General features: G+C 47.1%; 1 protein-coding gene across 8 annotated transcripts in view; it reads right to left on the minus strand.

Moving 5' to 3' along the window:
* gjc2 (gap junction protein gamma 2) overlaps nucleotides 1-20495 on the minus strand; it is a 390394-nt gene that overhangs the window by 7398 nt on the left and 362501 nt on the right. The window contains exon 1 of one of the 8 annotated variants that reach the window (XM_038798503.1): nucleotides 14371-14439. The exons of the other annotated variants lie outside the window; for them this stretch is intronic. The gene's annotated coding sequence lies outside the window, so the exon portion shown is untranslated. Of the gene's footprint in view, nucleotides 1-14370; nucleotides 14440-20495 lie in introns of those variants that run through there. 8 annotated transcript variants of the gene reach the window in all.

Below are 20495 nucleotides of genomic sequence, written 5' to 3' on the forward strand. Positions count from 1 at the left end.
TTTTTACAGCAACTTCATTGCAGTGTTAATGTAAACCTAGTGGTGACAATAATAAAGATTATTATTATGTTTAAACTAATTTGGCAGGGATAGGATATGGAGTGGAAGTAGAGAAGTGGGGTGATGCACAGCCAAACATAGAAATAAAACCAAGTCAATCGGGAAGGAAGAGTGAAAATAGATGAGGCACAAAGCAACATGGCAAGGCTGGATGGCATTTATTTTAATGCAAGGAGTCTTATGGGTAAGGCTGATGAGTTGATGTACTGGTTAACACATGGGAATACAATGTTATTGCTATCACAGAGACATGGTAGAGGGAGGGGCAGGGCTGTCCCCTCAATATTCTGGGGTACACAATCTTCAGGTGAGATGGGGGAACGTGTAAAAGAGGTGGTGGTGTTGTGGCATTGATTAAGGAGTCAATTACTGCAGTGAGGCAGGATGATATCCTAAACAGGCTCCAGAACTCAGGCCATATGGGTAGAACTTGGAAACCAAAAGGGGACAATCACATTGGAGAGAGTGTGCTTTAAGCCCCAGACAGTCAGGGTACAGAATCAGAAAGGCAGATAAGTAGACAAATCTGAGAAATGTAAAAATAATCAGGTTAAAATAGGAGGGGATTTCAATTTCTCCAATATTAACTGCGATAGTCAAAGTGCGAAGGGCTTAGAGGGAGCGGAATTCTTAAATTGCATCCAGGACAGCTTTTTATGGCAGTATGTAGAAAGTCCTACAAGGGAGAGGGCAGTGCTGGACCTAGTTTTAGGAAATGAAGCTGGGCAAGTGGTAGACATTTCGGTGGGGGAGCATTTTGGTGACAATGACCATGACCTCAAATGTGAGTGATGCATTTTGGTAGATCAAATCAGGGCAGGACCTACTCAGTTAATGGTAGGGAGTTGGGGAGGGTTACAGAACAAAGAGATCTAGGGCTACAGGTTCATAGCTCCTTGAAGAAGGTGGAGTCGTAGGTAGATAGGATGGTGAAGAAGGCATTCAGCATGCTAGGTTTTATTGGTCAGAATATTGAATACAGGAGTTGGGAAGTCTTGTTGAACTTGTACAAGACATTAGTCAGACCACGCATGGAATACTGTGTTCAGTTCTGGTCACCCTATTATAGGAAGGATATTGTTAAACTAGAAAGAGTGCAGAAGAGATTTACGAGGATGCTACCAGGACTTAATGATCTGAGCTATAAGGAGAGGCTGGGAGCTTTTCCCTGGAGCGTAGGAGGCTTAGGAATGCTGTTATAGAGGTTTATAAAATAATGAGGGGCACAGATAAGGTAGATAGTCAACATCTTTTCCCAAAGATAGAGGAGTCTCTAGAGGGCATAGGTTTAAGGTGAGAGGGGAGAGATACAAAAGAGGCCAGAGGGAAAATTTCTTCACACAGAGGGTGGTGAGCATCTGGAATGAGCTGCCAAAGGCACAGTAGAATTGGGTACAATCTTTTCCTTTAAAAAACAATTAGACAGTTACATGGGCAAGGTGGGTATAGAGGGCTATGGGCCAAATGCGGGCAAGTGGGACTAGCTTAGTGATAGAAACTGGGCGGCATGAACAAGCTGGGCCAAAGGGCCTGTTTCCATACTATAAACATCTATGACTCTATGGTAGTCAGTAGGATTTAAGGCTGCCATGGAAAAGGACAAAGATGGACCTGAAATAAAGTTTCTGAATTGGGGACGGTCAATTTTAATAGGATAAGACAGGATCTGGTCAAAGTCAACTGGGAGCAGCTACGTGTGGGAGCAACAAGTCCAGGGAACCCTGGATGTTGAGGGATATCCAGGCTTGGATAAAGAAAAAAAAACAGGGAGGCTTATGGCAGATAACGAGGGCTCATAACTGCTGAAAGTGCAAAGGGTTACTTAAAAAAAGAAATTAGGAGTGTGAAGGAAGGCATGAAGAAACACTGGTGGGTAGCACTGTTGCTTCACAGCGCCAGGGTCCCAGGTTTGATTCCTGGCTTGGGTCACTGTGAGGAGTCTGCACGTTCTCCCAGTGTCTGTGTGGGTTTCGTCCGGGTGCTCCGGTTTCCTCCCACAAGCTCCGAAAGGCATGCTTGTTAGGTGAAGTGGACATTCTGAACTCTCCCTCAGTGTACCTGGAGTGTGGCAACGAGAGGATTTTCACAGTAACTTCATTGCAGTCTTAATGTAAGCCTACTTGTGACAATAAAAAAGATTATTATAAAAGGTCAATCCAAATGTGTTTTATAAGTATATTAAGGGCAAGAAGATGATTAGGGAAAGAGTAAGGCCCATTGGAGGCCAATGTGGTATTATGTGTGTGGAGCTGGAAGATGTAGTAAAGGTTTTAAATGAGTACTTTGCATTTGTGTTCACGATGGAGAAGGAAGGATGATGCAGGTATGGAAATCAGGGAGGGGGATTGATGTACTAGAACAAATTTACATTAAGAGGGAGGAGGTATTAACAGTTTTAGTGGGCTCAAAGTGAATAAATCCCCAGGGCCAGGAATACCTTCATGTAAATTTTGAAGGATTCTAAGTAAACAGGATTTTTTTTTGTCAAAGTTAAACTGACTGATTGGGTGAACACACAAGGAAATTCTTGGGAGCAATCTCCTTTGATCAAGCTGCCTCGGTTGTAACCTCCTATACTCTTACCTACCCCCATCACTACATAGGTGGTGAAATTGCATCAAATAATTCCTCTGTATTACTCCCCTCACCGAATCATGCTTTTTGTATGGAGAGGAGTTTGTCGAAAGTAAAAAAAAACTGATAGCATTAAGAGGCTTTATTTTCCAAAGGATTGCCTTGCTCTAAGTGCATTTGTTGTCATAGGTGCTTTTTGTGTCACGGTCTACTCTTTTGAAACCGCATAATAGCTTAGTGTCAAGCTTTGGTTCATGTACAAATTGACACATAAATCTGGTGAGGGGAAACATTAGATAAGGACCCTGCTCCTTTACACTTATTCCTTGTGCTTCGACGCCATGCAAAGACAAAGAACTGGCTCAGCTATGATGCTCAACAGAATCAAAGAGCTGCCAACTCTCATTACACGCAAGGCAAAGGCACTCAGGAAAGACACCAAAGGGTATCCAGCATCTGTGGAATTGACCAGTGCCTTCAGGAAGCAAATTGGAGAGAGGGTTAGAACAAAAATTTAGGTTACACAATGAAGCTGTATATGCTGAAAAACAACTGTGTGGCTCAAAGAATTAGCCACTTATGAGAAATCATTACGGTGATAATAATAAATTGTCAAAAGCAGACTTCACTGAAGTTACTGTTATTAAATAAGCTACAACTTCAATCATACTGCGTTTTACAAAATGAGGTTGTTAAAGTGATTTTGATTTTTGACGTGACTTTTATGAAACCCATGGTGAACTGTATATTGCATTTGGAAGGAATGGGTTATTCACAGCACACAGGCATCTAGCCAACATTTCTGGTATTTTATATACATCTTGTTAAAAGTGTTGTGGTTCAAATTAAATAGCTATTCCCTTGCAAGGCTCATAAAGTGGATATTTAAGGTAAATGTTAATTGAGCAATTTAGAACTATTTTTCTATGCTCACTAGTTCTTAGTGATATTTTTCAACTTATTTCCTGCTCTTGCTCGGTGTGAAGTAAATATTGGAAAAGTTTAATGACTTAAAAGGGGTCAATATGGCCAAAAGAAATCACGGGTGCAGTTCAGCAGCCTTGTTGCGCCTGATTTGGTTACGGGCCGTTGAATCTTGAGAGGCCTCTGGCGAGATTATCGACGCTCGAATCTTCTCGCACGATTCAACAGAATCTCGCCAGGCATCGCGACCTGGTTCTCGCTCGGCGAGATCCAGATCAGCATATTTAAATGAATTGTACAACTAAATTTAAACATATGCTCACTGGATTCTCCCGGAGCCCGGGATTCACTGGCTGCACCTGGGAGACCTCGCCAGGGCGCCCTTTAGTACTGCCTACACAAACAGAGAATCACCGAGGCAAAAAAAAGGCAAGTTCCGTAAAAAACAGCAAATTACCATTGAATAGCGAGATGTTTCTTGGCGGTCAAGTCCGCTGAATCGCGCCCCATGAATTGCGCCCCATATCTTTACTTAAATCCCAAATAATGATCACAAGCTGGAACTCGAGTCAAGTGATTTTCTCTAACCCGATGGCACCTTGCCACTGGACGGTCTTCAATACAGCCCTCATACAAAACCTGGGACCTTCTGAGTTTAGTCCCACACCACCATTTAGTCAGTGAGCCGAAAGAGCCTGTCATTGTCTTTAGTTGCAAATTGTATTACAGGAGGAAGAACAGCCAAGGTGATAATAATAATAATAATAATAATTTATTTTCACAAATAGGCTTCAATGAAGTTATGGTGAAAAGCCCCTAGTCGTCACATTCCGGCACCTGTTCGGGGAGGAAATTGAACCCGCGCTGCTGGCCTTGTTCTGCATTACAAGCCAGCTGTTTAGTCCACTATGCTAAACCATCCCCTATCTGATATCTGAGCAGGTTATATAATGATATTATTGTGATGAAGAGCTGAAGTTTGCATTGAGGTCCTGCCCTTGGGACTGAAAGCAGGATAATAATAATAATCTTTTACTATTGTCACAAGTAGGCTTACATTAACACTGCAATGAAGTCACTGTGAAAAGTCCCTAATTGCCACGTTTCAGCGCCTGCTCGGGTACACTGAGGGAGAATTATGAATGTCCAATTCACCGAATAAGCACGTCTTTCAGGACTTGTGGGAGGAAACCGGAGCACCCGGAGGAAACCTATGCAGACACAGGGAGAATGTGTAGAATCCACACAGACAGTGACCCAAGCGGGAATCGACCCTGGTGCTGCTAAGCAACGGTGCTAACCACTGTGCTACCCTGTTCAGTGGACAGTGAAACCCAGAGCCACGTCTTTTTGGCGGTGATAGTTGCCGGAGCTGCCGTCTCTTTTAAGAACAATGGCCTGCCTCCCAAGACCGGCCAGCAACTCAGCAGTGCCACCATTAATGGTGGACATTACTGAGGCTACACCTGGATGAAACGAGAGTTGCTGTAATTCATCTTCTGGATGACACACATTGCTGCCAATGTGTCTCGGTAATTGGAGGGATTGAATGTTTACAGTGGTGGATAGGGTACCAATCAAGCACGCTGCTCTGTCCTGGATGATGTTGAGCTTCTTGAGTGTTGCACTCCTCCAGGCAAGTGGAGGGTATTCGGTCACATTCCTGACTTCTGCCTTGTTGATGGTGGACAGACTTTGGGGAAGTCAGGAGGTGAACAACTTGCTACAGAATTTCCAGCCTCTGACTTGCTCTTGCAGCCATAATATTTTAATAGCTGGTCTAGTTCAGTTTCTGGTCAATTATAACACCAGGATGTTGACAGTGGGGAACTCAGCAACGGTGATACCATTAAATGTCAAAGGGAGGTGATTGGATTCTCTTTTGTTGGAGATGGTGTGGCGAATGTTACTTGCCATTTGTCAGCACAAGCCTGATATTGTCCAGATCTTGCTGCATTTGGACACTGACTGTTTCAATATCTGCAGATTCGGAAATGGTGCTGTACATTGTGCAACCAATCAGCAGCAAACATTCCCACTTTATTTAGCTTGTGGCTTGATGTGACCATCAATTCACACGACACATAGTTGGAAGTGAACAGTGGTATCTCAGCGGCGGTGGTGTCGGAGTTGGATCCTGCAGGTGCCAGGCCCCGGAGGGAAACAGTGTCCTGACGGCCATCAGGGTACTCTAGAAATGCGTAGTGTGGGTTTGAATGGAGCAGGAGCATTCTCTCTACGAGTGGGTCAATCTTGTGAGTCCGGACGTGCTTCCGGAGGAGAACCTGGCCCGGTGTCTTTAACTATGCTGGGAGCGAAACCCCCGTGGTAGTGCCCCTGGAAAAAACAAATAGCCGCTCGTGAGGGGTCTGGCTGGTGGCCGTACATAGGAGGGACCTAATAGCATGGAGCGCGTCGGGGAGGACTTCCTGCCAATGGGAGGTCGGGAGCTTCCTGGACCGGAGGGTCAGTAGGACGGTCTTCCAGACCGTCGCGTTCTCCCTCTCCACCTGCCCGTTCCTCCTGGGGTTGTAGCTGGTAGTCCTGCTCGAGGCAATGCCCTTTTCGAGCAGGTACTGACGCAGCTCGTCGCTTATAAAAGGACGAACCCCTGTCACTGTGTATGTAGCTGGGGAAACCAAACAGGGTGAAGATACTATGCATGGCCCTAATGACTGTGTGGGAGGTCATATCGGGGCACGGGGTAGCAAACGGAAAACGAGAGAACTCGTCGATGACGTTCAGGAAGTACACATTCCTATTGGTCGAGGGGAGTAGCCCTTTGAAATCGATAGCGAGGCGTTCAAAGGGCCGAGAAGCCTTGACCAGGTGGGCCCTGTCTTGTCTATAGAAGTGCAGTTTGCACTCCGCACAGTTCGGGCAGTCCCTGGTGATGGCTTTCACCTCCACTGTGGAGAAAGGTAGATTTTGGCTTTGACGTAGTGGGCGAGCCGGGTGACCCCCAGGTGGCAGAGGTCATCGTGAATAGCTTTCAGGCAGTTGTCTTGCACGCTGATGCACGTGCCGCGGGACAGGGCATCTGGGGGCTCGTTGAGCTTCCCCGGTCGGTACATAATATCGTACTTGTAGGTGGAGAGTTCGATCCTCCACCGTAAGATCTTATCATTTTTGATCTTGCCCCTTTGAGAGTTGTCGAACATAAAGGCAACCGATCTTTGGTCGGTGCTGAGGGTGACCCTCCTACCTGCGAGGTAGTGCCTCCAGTGACGTATCGTTTCCACGATGGCTTGTGCTTCCTTTTCGACTGAGGAGTGTCGAAGTTCCGAAGCGGAGAGGGTTCTGGAGAAAAAGACGACTGGTCTCCCAGCCTGATTTAGTGTGGCTGCGGGAGCGACCTCTGAGGCATCGCTCTCGACCTGGAAAGGGACGGATTCATCCACCGCCCGCATGGCCGCTTTGGCAATGTCCTCCTTGATACGAGTGAAGGCCTGACGAGCCTCATCCGATAGAGGGAAGAGTGTGGCCTTAAATAGTGGGCGGGCTTTGTCTGCATATTGAGGGACCCACTGGGCATAATACGAGAAGAATCCCAGGCACCTTTTGAGGGCCCTGGGACAATGAGGGAGAGGGAGTTCTAAGAGGGGGCGCATACGGTCCGGGTCGGGGCCCAGGACTCCGTTCTCCACGACATAGCCGAGGATGGCTAGCTTGGTCATGCGGAAAACGCATTTCTCTGTGTTATACATGAGGTTGAGTTTCTGGGCATTCTGGAGAAATCGATCGAGGTTAGCGTCGTGGTCCTGCTGGTCATGGCCGCAGATGATGACGTTATCCAGGTATGGAAACGTGTCCCGCAGCCCGTACTGGTCCACCATTCGGTCCATTGCTCGTTGGAACACAGAGACCCCATTAGTGACGCCAAAGGGAACCTGGAGGAAGTGGAAGAGGCGGCCGTCGGCCTCAAACGCCGTGAAGTGGCGGTCCTCCGGGCGGATTGGGAGCTGATGGTATGCAGACTTCAGATCCACCGTGGAAAATACTTTATAATGGGCGATCTGATTCACCTTGTCTACAATTCTGGGGAGGGGATACGCATCAAGGAGCATGAACCGATTAATGGTCTGCCTATAATCTACTACCATTCGGAATTTTTCCCTGGTCTTGGCGACCACCACCTGAGCTCTCCAGGGACTGTTACTGGCCTCTATGAACCCCTCACGTAGGAGCCTATGGATCTCGGTTCTGATAAATACTCTGTCCTGCAGGCTGTACCGCCTGCTGCGAGTGGCTACGGGTTTGCAGTCCGGCGTGAGATTGGCAAAGAGTGGAGGGGGGGTCGATTTTTAGGGTGGCAAGGCTGCAAATAGCGAGTGGGGGCAAGGGCCCGCCGAAGCCGAGTGTGAGGCTTTTGAGGTTGCACTGGAAATCGAGTCCCAGTAGGAGTGGGGCGCAGAGTTCAGGGAGCACGTACAGCTGGAAGTTGGAGTAGCTAGTGCCCTGAATCGCTAGGGTCGCGATGGTGCGCCCTTAGAGGTGAATAGAGTGGAAGCCCGAAGCGAGGGAGATCGTTTGCCGAGCAGGGAAAATAGGGAGTGAACAGCGTCTTACCAGTTCTGGGTGTACGAAGCTCTCGGTTCTCCCGCAGTCGAAGAGGCACGGTGTCCTGTACCCGTTGATTTCAACGGTCATCATGGAATTGCGGAGGTGCTTTGGACGCGATTAGTCCAGTGTCACTGCGCTGAGTTGCGGGTAGTCGGCGGTTCGATCAGCTGTGCTGGAGTGGCCCCGTGGTGACTGCCCTCTGAGATCGTAATCTTCTAGTCGAATTTCTGAGTTGGAAGAAGATGGCCGCCCCCGTGGATCACACGTGGCGCGCGGCGAGGAAGATGGCGCCCAAGATGGCGGCCCCCATGAGTCGCACGTGGCCGGCCGCATGGAGGGGGGTTGCCAAGATGGCGGCCCCCATGTGCCATTTGGGGGCAGAGTTGGAGTACAGGCCGCAGCATTTCGGGGCCTGCGGATTCTGGAAACGGGTGCTCTGGGCTGCGGGGGAAGTTAGAAGAGGAGGCCTGTTTCGCCAGGCAGACCCGGGCGTAGTGTCCCTTGCGACCTCAGCTGCTGCAGGTCGCGTTACAGGCCGGGCAGTACTGCCATGGGTGCTGGGGCTGCCCGCAAAAGTGGCACACTGGGGATGCGTGATGGCTGGGTGGCCGCGTGGCGCAGGCCTGGGGCCCAGGATGGGGTCGCTTGGTCCACTGGGAACGAGGTGAGGCTGCGGAATGAGACCTCCATAGCGGTAGCTAGTTCTACCGTGTCCTCTAAGTTCTGGGCCCCTTTTTCTAACAACCGCTGGTGCACATAATTCGATCTGAGGCCTGCCACGTACACATCCCTAACGGAAAGTTCCATGTGCTGTTCGGCTGATACAGCCTGATAATTACAGTCCTGAGCTAAAATCTTTAACTCCCGCAGGAATTCTTCTAACGACTCCGCGGGGCGCTGGCGGCGGGTCGTAAAAATATGGGGCGCGTAGACCTCGTTGATGGACCTCACGTACATTCGATCTAGCATGGCTAGGACACTCGTATACGAGTTGGTACTATTTAGTTGAGAAGATATATGGTGGCTCACCCTTGCGTGCAGTAGACTGAGTTTCTGCTCCTCTGTAGTTTCTGGAGTACTTGATTCAGCCAGGTAGGCCTTAAAACATCTGAGCCAGTGCTGGAAGATTTCTCTTGCCTCTGCAGCCTGCGGGTCGAGTTCTAGTCGGTCAGGTTTGAGGGCTGATTCCATAGTTGTTTCTTCGATTTCTTCTTGTTTCCTAAGATCATTAAATTGATGTGACCATCAATTCACATGACACGTAGTTGGAAGTGAACAGTGGTTTTAATGATCTTACAACGGAGCCTGCCTGTGACGAGATGAACTGGCAGGCAGGCTCAGACTGCCAGGCTTTATACTTACGGTTAGTGAGAGGAGCCATGGGCTGAGCCAAGGGTGGAGCCCAGTACAAACTCCTCATCTCCCCCTAAGGGCAGAGCCACGCAACTGCTCGTATACCGAGCTTACACAGACACAGTACATCATATATAATAAGTGTGAATAACACGGACTGTGATTCACCACATGGCTGAGCCCCTGCACGCTGGATTTTCCCTTTGTTTGGGGGCCATGTAAGATGGACGCCGTTGCCTTCCTTGTTCCAGCAGTCCCCATCTGCACCCTGTTGCAATCAGCATTCTACCCACCAGTGGTGCCTCCCCCCCCCCCCCCCCCCCCCCCCTCCCCTGCAGGAGCGACTCATCCACCTGTTTTGTTCTCCCTTCCCCCTTTGGTGTCCTTCTGCCTTTTACCTGCCTCCCCACCTTCCCGGACGTGCAGGTGTCCAGCTTAACATCATCACTGGTCCGTGCGTGTCTATTTTTGTTGTCTGCTCCAATCTGTTGTCAAAATAATGTTCCTTATTGCTATACGTCACCCAGTGTCTTGCCGGGTACAGCATCCCGAACTGTACCTTGTTCTTGAATAAAGCCGCTTTGGCACCATTGAACTCCACTCGCCACTTGACCAGGTCGGCCCAATTTCCTGACATCTGCGGATCGTATGCCCTTCCCATTTGCAGGACCGCATGCTTCTTACCAAGTTCTAGATTTGCTCCTCATCTTGGTATTTGTAGAGCTTTGCAATAATCACCCGCGGTGATTCTCCTGTTTTGGGCCTCTGCCAGAGCGTGCTGTGGGCCCCGTTCACCCTCTGCTTTCTCGCCTGACCAGCTTTCCTAGCATCTGTGCTACATATTCTGTTGGGTTTCTGTCCTCTGTGACCTCAGGTACTCGGATAATCCTGAGGTTCTGGCGGCGAGACCTTTTCTCCTGGACTTCCACCTTCCCCTTGAGTGCTCCCTGGGCCGTTACCAGCCTTGCCACTTCTGCCTTCAGCGAGGTGATCCGCTCACTCTGGTCGGTAATCGCTTTTCCCAATTTGCGCACCGTCGCACCCTGGGTCTCCAATCGCTGCTCCGTTCTCTCCAGTGCCTCCCTGAAGGGGGCCAAAGTGATTTATTATCACCGACTTCAAGGTCACCATGAGGTACTCCTTAATAGAGTCCCTATGTTTTAGGAGCTCATGTGTAAGGAGCTCCATCCACTGCCCTTTTGGTGGTGGGTCGGTGTTTGCGTTGGCAGTTCCTTTCGGACTGTTATGTCACGCTCCTCATGTCTTAAAATCATAGAATTCCTACAGTGCAGAAGGAGGCCATTCGGCCCACCTAGTCTGCACCGAACATTTGAAAAAGCACCCTATATATCCCAGTAACCCAACCTGGACACGAATGGGAAATTTAGTATTACCTGCATATCTTTGGACTGTGGGAGGAACCCACGCAGACATGGGGAGAAAGTGCAAACTCCACACTGACGGTCACCCAAGGCCAGAATTGAACCCGGGTTGCTGGCACTGAGGCAGCAGTGCTAACCACTCCTGACTCTTGCTGCTCTTACTGTCTTTCCAGCTTCTTGGCTGATTTGAGAACATTTCTTCGTGGTTGTTTATTCAGGGGGAGGGGGTGGAGTTTGTTGGTTTAGTGACCGATTTTCGGGTTAAAAGTACCTAAGTTGACGTTTCCAGGGGAGAGCCACTTTTCATGCGACTGTTTAGCACATCGCCACCACCAGAAATCGCGAACATCCGCACTTTTGACCTTATGATGGAGGGAAGGTCATTGAAGAGTAGCTGAAGATGGTTGGGCTGAAGAATCAATTCCGCTCATCTGCCTTTTTCACCATTATCAAAATGGCATGGCAGTAGGAAGACACTGGGCAAGATGTCCAACGCCTTCCCATCCCCAAAGGGCGAGTAAAATTCTGCACAAATATTTTTGTTCAGCAGTAAAATAGGAAAATAAATTTGCCCGGCATCGATTAATTTTTGATAAAATGCACATTTTTGTAAGCAAGTACTTTTTTAAAGAAGATTACACAATATGTTACTTGTGACAGATGTAACAAATAGCTATATATTACATCTTGAACCATATTCCACTGAACTGCAGAGTTTGACTATTAAACTATCTAATGACCAAATATGGCATTGGAAATATGATTATCTGGGAGACTTCTTTTTTTTTATAAATTTAGATTAGCCAATTATTTTTTTCCAATTAAGGGGCAATTTAGCGTGGCCAATCCACCTACTTTGCACATTTTTGGGTTGTGGGGGCGAAACCCACGCAGACACGGGGAGAACGTGCAAACTCCACACGGACAGTGACCCAGAGCCGGGATCGAACCTGGGACCTCAGCGCCGTGAGGCGGTTGTGCTAACCACTAGGCCACCGTGCTGCCCTATCTGGGAGACTTCTGAGTAGATATTAAAATTCATTCAGAAGCCAATGGCTTCCTGCCTTAATGATGAGCCCTGCAACATGTAACACTGCATGTGGTTCTGCAGTTTGATTAAGGGTATTCGTGAGAGAAATAAAGGTCCAAACAAACCTTTAACCAATTTTTATTCAACATTCTGCAGTGAGTAGAGCAACCCTACCTAAGAATGGGCTCACCCTGTATAACATGACCTTAGGGGGGCAGCATAGTAGCACAGTGGTTAACACTGTTGCTTCACAGCGCCAGGGACCCGGCTTCGATTCCCGGCTTGGGTCACTGTGCAGAGTCTGCACGCTCTCACAGTGTCTGCGTAGTTTCCTTCAAATTCCTCCCACAGTCCAAAGTGCAGTTTAATGGATTGGCCATGCCAGAGGGAGAAGGTGGAGGTGTATGCTTAAGTAGGGTGCTCTTTCAAGGTCCGGTGTAAACACGATGGGCCGAATGGCTTCCTTGTGCACTGTAAATGCTATGATCTATGATCCACACTCCATATATACTCTGGGATATGAAATTACCAGTCATAGTGGTCAGTGGCCATCAGAATTTTTAAATTATGTACCTTTCTGGCAGTTATCATAGAGTGTGCTGTTATAGCACAATGCTGCTGATCCATTTAAAGCATTAGTATACATTTAAACCGTATTATAAAAAAGTGGTGTTAGGGCAGCACGATGGCGCAGTGGTTAGCATTGCTGCCTCACGGTGCCGAGGTCCCAGGTTTGATCCCGGCTCAGGGTCACTGTCCGTGTGGAGTTTTCACATTCTCCCAGTGTTTTTTTGCATGGGTTTCGCCCCCACAACCCAAAGATGTGTAGGGTAGGTGGCATGGCCATGCTAAATTGCCCCTTAATTGGAAAAAATGGTTTGGATACTCACATTTTGTTCAAAAATACAATTTTTTTTTAAAATGAGAGAGTTGAGAAAATGAAGATCAGTGACACTCCAACTGAAAGGTTTGTCGATTGACAGTGTCAAAATATCTGATTTTTCAAGGTTTCATACAGCTTTAAAAAATATACTGCAATGATATTTCACTCGCAGTGTGATGAAATAACAATAGTGAAAATAGATAGCATTAAAGCTTAACCAGCACATATTTAATAAATCAGATCACTTCTTTATTAACGGCATGGAACTGTGGCGACCTTTACATTTACTAGCATGTACTATGCTATAGAAGTTAGCTTGCTCACTTGGTAAAACCGTTACCTTTGAGACAAAGAAAACAGTCCAGTGCTGTATTAAGGAAGGGCCGCATTATCAGAGGACCCATTTGCTAATTTAGGTGGATATAAATAATCCTGCAAAATTATTTGAAGAGGAGCAAGGGAAATCTCCCAGCGTCCCCGAGTCAAACATCCTCCCTAAACTAACACCACAAAAAAAGCCGCTGATTTGGAGATATTTTATAACAATGAAAGGTCACTGGTTTAAAGTAAGTGTGTCATTCTCACATCAACTTTCAAACAATTAATGGGACTGGTAACTGCTTCAGCCAGCTAGTACCTATTGCCTGGCTCCTGCTGCGATTCAATTCAAATCTGACTGCCCTAAAGAGTTCCAAGCATTGCTTCTACTTATGTACAGTTATATACCTATTTGTTGAAATTTAAATATGAAATTAACTCTTTTTGGAGATTTGCTCTGCTCGTCTCTAGAGATAGATCAGATCCTGACTGTGAAGCTATACTGTGCTTTTACTTTGCTGTAAACCACTTTGCAGCAACACTAAAATGCAATATTAATGTCCTCTTATCAAAGACTGTAACTTATTGGATTATGGGCCACTGTTGTCTTTTTGTACAAGAGTGAATTTAAAAAAAGACGCAAATGAAACTCAAATCTTAGTTGTGATGATGTTTGTTCCACATGTATCTCTTTGAATCTTTACAACAGGTTTGCTGAAGATATCATATAGAGCTGACTATTGGTATTACACCAAATTAAAGATGTAAAACACCCCGCTGCTCTTAATTATTACATTGGTAGTTAAGAAAGAACTTGGGATTTATAGTGTTTTTATCCCATCTAGGTAAAAACAGAGCAGGGAATTTGCACACAGCAAAGTCCTGCCACACAATGTTTCTCTGGTGGCATTGGTTGAAGTAGGGATGTTGACTAACGACATCGGGAGTAGGTTCCATGCTCCCCTTCAAAAAGTGGCAGAGGAGTCTTTTATAATAAGCCAGGGTTTAACACCTCAAAACAATAAAGGTAGTACTCCCATGCATTGAAGTAGGCTATGTTCTCAAACCCAAAGTGGGGCTTGAATCCACAACCTTTGTTCAAAGATATCATTCAAACTCTCAAAAATAAGGAAACCAATCACATAGCAACTGCTTTGACTCAGTAACTGAACCTCTTAATCAATTGACCAATCGTTTTATATGGCTCACTTTACAAAAACTATAACTTGCCAAGTATTACATGATAGAAGTGAAGCTAAATTAATATACAATTGAGTACTTACCTAAACATGTGTCTTCTTTTTTTTTTAAGAAGTTACTTGTTACAGTTGATTTTAACTCTCAAAGGAGCACTGTCAAAGAAAATAAACACTGCTTCAGCCCACAGTGACAGGCTTTAAGCAACTTCAACAGGCTCCACCTTTATGCTTCATGTCTAGACAGCGATCACTTTAACTCACTAGTGTGTGCAATGGCATCTGCATTAATCTTTTCTTCAACCAACTGCAGTTTAAAAGCGGCCTGCAACTCAGCTTCACCTACTCACAATCACAGAATCGTTACAGCGCAGGAGGAGGCCATTCAGCCAATCGTGTCTGCACAGGCTCTCCAAACGAGCCTATAAGCCTGCACATTCTGCCTCTTCAATTTCCTTTCTCATTAAAAAAAGGGGAGAAACAGCATATGTTTCTTTTCTCTGCCCATCGGTCAGAGTGAGCAACTTACTGACAGTGCAATCTCCTGGGGAAAAAAGTTTTAATAATGTTGAACTTGGGCTGTACTCCCTAGCACAGATAATTAAACACAAGCCGACACAGAAGGTTGGATGCACAGCAGGTTTTAATTGAGGAATAGGCAGCCTGATTGAAGGACAAGTCACATTCTTCAGTCCAACTGCTCAACAACTGTTCAATAAGTTCTTGAACTATGATAAAATTCATTATTGTCCACCATTTGTGTTCGGAATTCTTATCTTTATTATCTCATGTCATCATTCAGCACAAAATTACTCAGGCAAATTCAGCTATGAAAGAAAATAAATTGCAATTTATTAAAGAGGCACTGTTGTTCCGGTGAAAGGGGCATCTATTGTTTCAAATACATTAAGTATAAACACTAATATTTTAAGCACACTAGTTAACACTATTTGAATTATAGTGCCATTGTTAATCAATTTATCTGAAATGGGTTAAAGATCGCTTAAAAGGGCAGCACGGTGGCCTAGTGGTTAGCACAACCGCCTCACGGCGCTGAGGTCCCAGGTTCGATCCCGGCTCTGGGTCACTGTCCGTATGGAGTTTGTACATTCTCCCAGTGTCTGCGTGGGTTTTGCCCCCACAACCCAAAAATGTGCAGAGTGGGTGGATTGGTCACGCTAAATTGCCCCTTAATTGTAAAAAATAATTGGGTAATCGGGGAGGAGGGCAACTGCGCATGCGTGGATTGGAGCCGGCCAACGTGCGCATGCATGGGTGACGTCATTTACGCGGCGCGGCCGTGTAATTTATGCGGCGCCGCTTTAATGCGGCGCCAAGGCCCGGCGCGCATAAATGACGCGGCGCCGCTCCTCGCCCCCCCGGGGGTGGGAAAATAAGAACAAAGCAAATTATAGCACAGGAACAGGCCCTTCGGCCCTCCCAGCCTGCGCCGATCCAGATCCTTTATCTAAACCTGTCTCCTATTTTCCAAGGTCTACATCCCTCTGATCCCGCCCATTCATATACCTGTCTAGATGCTTCTTAAATGATGCTATCGTGCCCGCCTCTACCACCTCCGCTGGTAAAGCGTTCCAGGCACCCACCACCCTCTGCATAAAAAACTTTCCCCCTCTCACCTTGAAATCGTGACCCCTTGTAACTGACACCCCCAATCTTGGAAAAAGCTTGTTGCTATCCACCCTGTCCATACCTCTCATAATTTTGTAGACCTCAATCAGGTCCCCCCTCAACCTCCGTCTTTCCAATGAAAACAATCCTAATCTACTCAACCTTTCTTCATAGCTAGCACCCTCCATACCAGGCAACATCCTGGTGAACCTCCTCTGCACCCTCTCCAAGGCATCCACATCCTTCTGGTAATGTGGCGACCAGAACTGCACGCAGTATTCCAAATGTGGCCGAACCAAAGTGCTATACAACTGTAACATGACCTGCCAACTCTTGTACTCAATACCCCGTCCGATGAAGGCAAGCATGCTGTATGCCTTCTTGACCACTCTATCAACCTGCGTTGCCACCTTCAGGGTACAATGGACCTGAACTCCCAGATCTCTCTGCACATCAATTTTCCCCAAGACCCTTCCATTGACCATATAGTCCGCTCTTGAATTTGATCTTCCAAAATGCATCACCTCGCATTTGCCTGGATTGAACTCCATCTGCCATTTCTCTGCCCAACTCTCCAATCTATCTATATTTTGTTGTATTCTCTGACAGTCCTCCTCGCTATCTGCAACTCCACCAATCTTAGTATCATCTGCAAACTTGCTAATCAGACCACCTATACCTTCCTCCAGGTCATTTATGTAGATCACAAACAACAGTGGTCCGAGCACGGATCCCTGTGGAACACCACTAGTCACCCGTCTCCATTTTGAGACACTCCCTTCCACCACTACTCTCTATCTCCTGTTGCCCAGCCAGTTCTTTATCCATCTAGCTAGTACACCCTGAACCCCATACAACTTCACTTTTTCCATCAACCTGCCATGGGAAACCTTATCAAATGCCTTACTAAAGTCCATGTATACGACATCTACAGCCCTTCCCTCATCAATTAACTTTGTCACTTCCTCAAAGAATTCTATTAGGTTTGTAAGACATGACCTTCCCTGCACAAAACCATGCTGCCCATCACTGATAAGTCTATTTTCTTCCAGATGTGAATAGATCCTATCCCTCAGTATCTTCTCCAACAGTTTGCCTACCACTGATGTCAAACTCACAGGTCTATAATTCCCTGGATTATCCCTGCTACCCTTCTTAAACAAAGGGACAACATTAGCAATTCTCCAGTCCTCCGGGACCTCACCCGTGCTCAAGGATGCTGCAAAGATATCTGTTAAGGCCCCAGCTATTTCGACCCTCGCTTCCCTCAGTAACCTGGGATAGATCCCATCCGGTCCTGGGGACTTGTCCACCTTAATGTCGTTTAGAATACCCAAAACTTCCCCCTTCCATATCACAACTTGACCAAGAGTATTTTTTTTTTTTTAAATTTAGAATATCCAATTCATTTTTTCCAATTAAGGCGCAATTTAACGTGGCCAATCCACCTAACCTGCACATCTTTGGGTTGTGGGGGTGAAACCCACGCAGACCCAGGGAGAACCTGCAAACTCCTCACAGACAGTGACCCAGGGCCGGGAATCGAACCCGGGTCTTCAGCGCCGTGAGGCAGCAATGCTAATCACTGTGCCACCGTGCCGCCCTGACTGAGAGTATTTAAACATCCATCCCTAGCCTCAACATCCGTCTTGTCCCTCTCCTTTGTGAATACCGATGTAAAGTACTCATTAAGAATCTCACCCATTTCCTCTGAGTCCATGCATAAATTCCCTCTTTTGTCTTTAAGTGGGCCAATCCTTTCTCTAGTTACCCTCTTGCTCCTTACATATGAATAAAATGCTTTGGGATTTTCCTTAACCCTGTTAGCCAAAGATATTTCATGACCCCTTTTAGCCCTCTTTATTGCGCGTTTGAGATTCGTCCTACTTTCCCGATATTCCTCCAAAGCTTCACCAGTTTTGAGTTGCCTCGATCCTATAGAACATAGAACAGTACAGCACAGAACAGGCCCTTCGGCCCTCGATGTTGTGCCGAGCAATGATCACCCTACTTAAACCCACGTAACCCGTATACCCGTAACCCAACAATCCCCCCCATTAACCTTACACTACGGGCAATTTAGCATGGCCAATCCACCTAACCCGCACATCTTTGGACTGTGGGAGGAAACCGGAGCACCCGGAGGAAACCCACGCACACACGGGGAGGACGTGCAGACTCTACACAGACAGTGACCCAGCCGGGAATCGAACCTGGGACCCTGGAGCTGTGAAGCATTGATGCTAACCACCATGCTACCTATGTATGCTTCCTTTTTCATCTTAGCTAGTCTCACAATTTCACCTGTCATCCATGGTTCCCTAATCGTGCCATTTCTATCTTTCATTTTCACAGGAACATGTCTGTCCTGCACTCTAATCTACCTTTCCTTAAAAGACTTCCACATTTCAAATGTGGATTTACCCTTAAACAGCTGCTCCCAATCCACATTCCCTAGCTCCTGCCGAATTTTGTTATACTCTGCCTTTCCCCAATTTAGTACTCTTCCTTTCGGACCCCTCCTGTCCTTGTCCATGAGTATTCTAAAACTTATGGAATTGTGATCGCTATTCCCAAAGTAATCACCGACTGAAACATCAACCACCTGGCTGGGATCATTCCCCAATACCAGGTCCAGTATGGCCCCTTCCCAAGTTGGACTATTTACATACTGCTCTAAAAAACTCTCCTGGATGATCCTTACAAACTCTGCTCCATCTACGCCTCCAACACTACACAAATCCCATTCAATGTTGGGGAAGTTAAAATCTCCCATCACAACCACCCTATTGCTCCTTCATTTTTCTATAATCTGTCTGCATATTTGTACCTCTACTTCATGTTCGCTTTTGGGAGGCCTGTAGTAAAGTCCCAACAATGTTACTGCACCCTTCCTATTTCTCAGCTCAACCCATATTGCCTCAGTGCTCGAATCCTCCATCGTGCCCTCCTTAATCACAGCTGTGATATCATCTCTGACAAGCAATGCAACTCCTCCACCCCTTCTACCTCCCTCTCTATCCCTCCTGAAGCATCTATACCCTGGGATATTCAGTTGCCAGTCCTGCCCTTCCCTCAACCAAGTCTCAGTAATACCAATAGCATCATATTCCCAGGTACTGATCCAAGCCCTAAGTTCATCTGCCTTACCTGCTACACTTCTCGCATTAAAACAAATGCACCTCAGACCACCTTTGCGTTCATCATCTCTTCCCTGTCTACTCTTCCCCTTAGTCATATTGAGTTTATTGTCTCGTACCTTACTGGCTTTAGTTGCTGCTTCTTTAATGACCTCTAACTTCCTCACGGTAGGGGCCTCACGGTAGCATGGTGGTTAGCATCAATGCTTCACAGCTCCAGGGTCCCAGGTTCGATTCCCGGCTGGGTCACTGTCTGTGTGGAGTCTGCACGTCCTCCCTGTGTGTGCGTGGGTTTCCTCCGGATGCTCCGGTTTCCTCCCACAGTCCAAAGATGTGCGGGTTAGGTGGATTGGCCATGCTAAATTGCCCGTAGTGTAAGGTTAATGGGGGGATTGTTGGGTTACGGGTATACAGGTTACGTGGGTTTAAGTAGGGTGATCATTGCTCGGCACAACATCGAGGGCCGAAGGGCCTGTTCTGTGCTGTACTGTTCTATGTTCTATGTTCTATGTTCCTAATCTGGTTCCCATCCCCCTGCCACATTAGTTTAAAACCTCCCCAACAGTGTTAGCAAAAGCACCCCCTAGGACATTGGTTCCAGTCCTGCCCAGGTATAGACCATCCGGTTTGTAATGGTCCCACTGCCCCAGAACCAGTTCCAATGTCCCAAAAATCTGAACCCCTCCATCCTGCACCATCTCTCAAGCCACGTATTCATTCTGACTATTCTTGAATTTCTACTCTGACTATCCCGTGGCACTGGTAGCAATCCTGAGATTACTACCTTTGAGGTCCTACTTTTTAAACTTATCTCCTAACTCCCTAAATTCTGATTGTAGGACCTCATCCCTTTTTTTACCTGTATCGTTGGTGCCTATATGCACCACGACAACTGGCTGTTCACCCACCCCCTTCAGTATGTCCTGCAGCCGATCGGAGACATCACTGACCCGAGCACCCAGGAGGCAACATACCATTCGGGAGTCTCGTTTTCGACCACAGAAACGCCTGTCTACTCCCCTTACAATTGAATCCCCTATGACTATAGCCCTTTCAGTCTTTTTCCCGCCCTTCTGTGCAGCAGAGCTAGCCACGGTGCCATGAGCATGGCTACTACTGCCTTCCCCTGGTGAGTCATCTCCCCCAACAGTATCCAAAACGGTATACCTGTTTTGGAGGGAGATGACTGCAGGGGACACCTGCACTGCCTTCCTGCTCTTTCTCTGCCTTTTGGTCACCCATTCCCTGTCTCCGTCACCAATCCTAATCTGCGGTGTGACCAACTCACTGAACGTGCTATCCACGACCTCCTCAGCATCGCGGATGCTCCAAAGTGAGTCCATCCGCAGCTCCAGAGCCGTCATGCGGTCTAACAGGAGCTGCAGCTGGACACACCTCCCGCACATGAAGAAGTCAGGGGCATCGGCCGCATCCCTGAACTCC

This window comes from Scyliorhinus canicula, chromosome 5 (assembly GCF_902713615.1).
Source record: "Scyliorhinus canicula chromosome 5, sScyCan1.1, whole genome shotgun sequence".
NCBI classification, from domain to species: domain Eukaryota; kingdom Metazoa; phylum Chordata; class Chondrichthyes; order Carcharhiniformes; family Scyliorhinidae; genus Scyliorhinus; species Scyliorhinus canicula.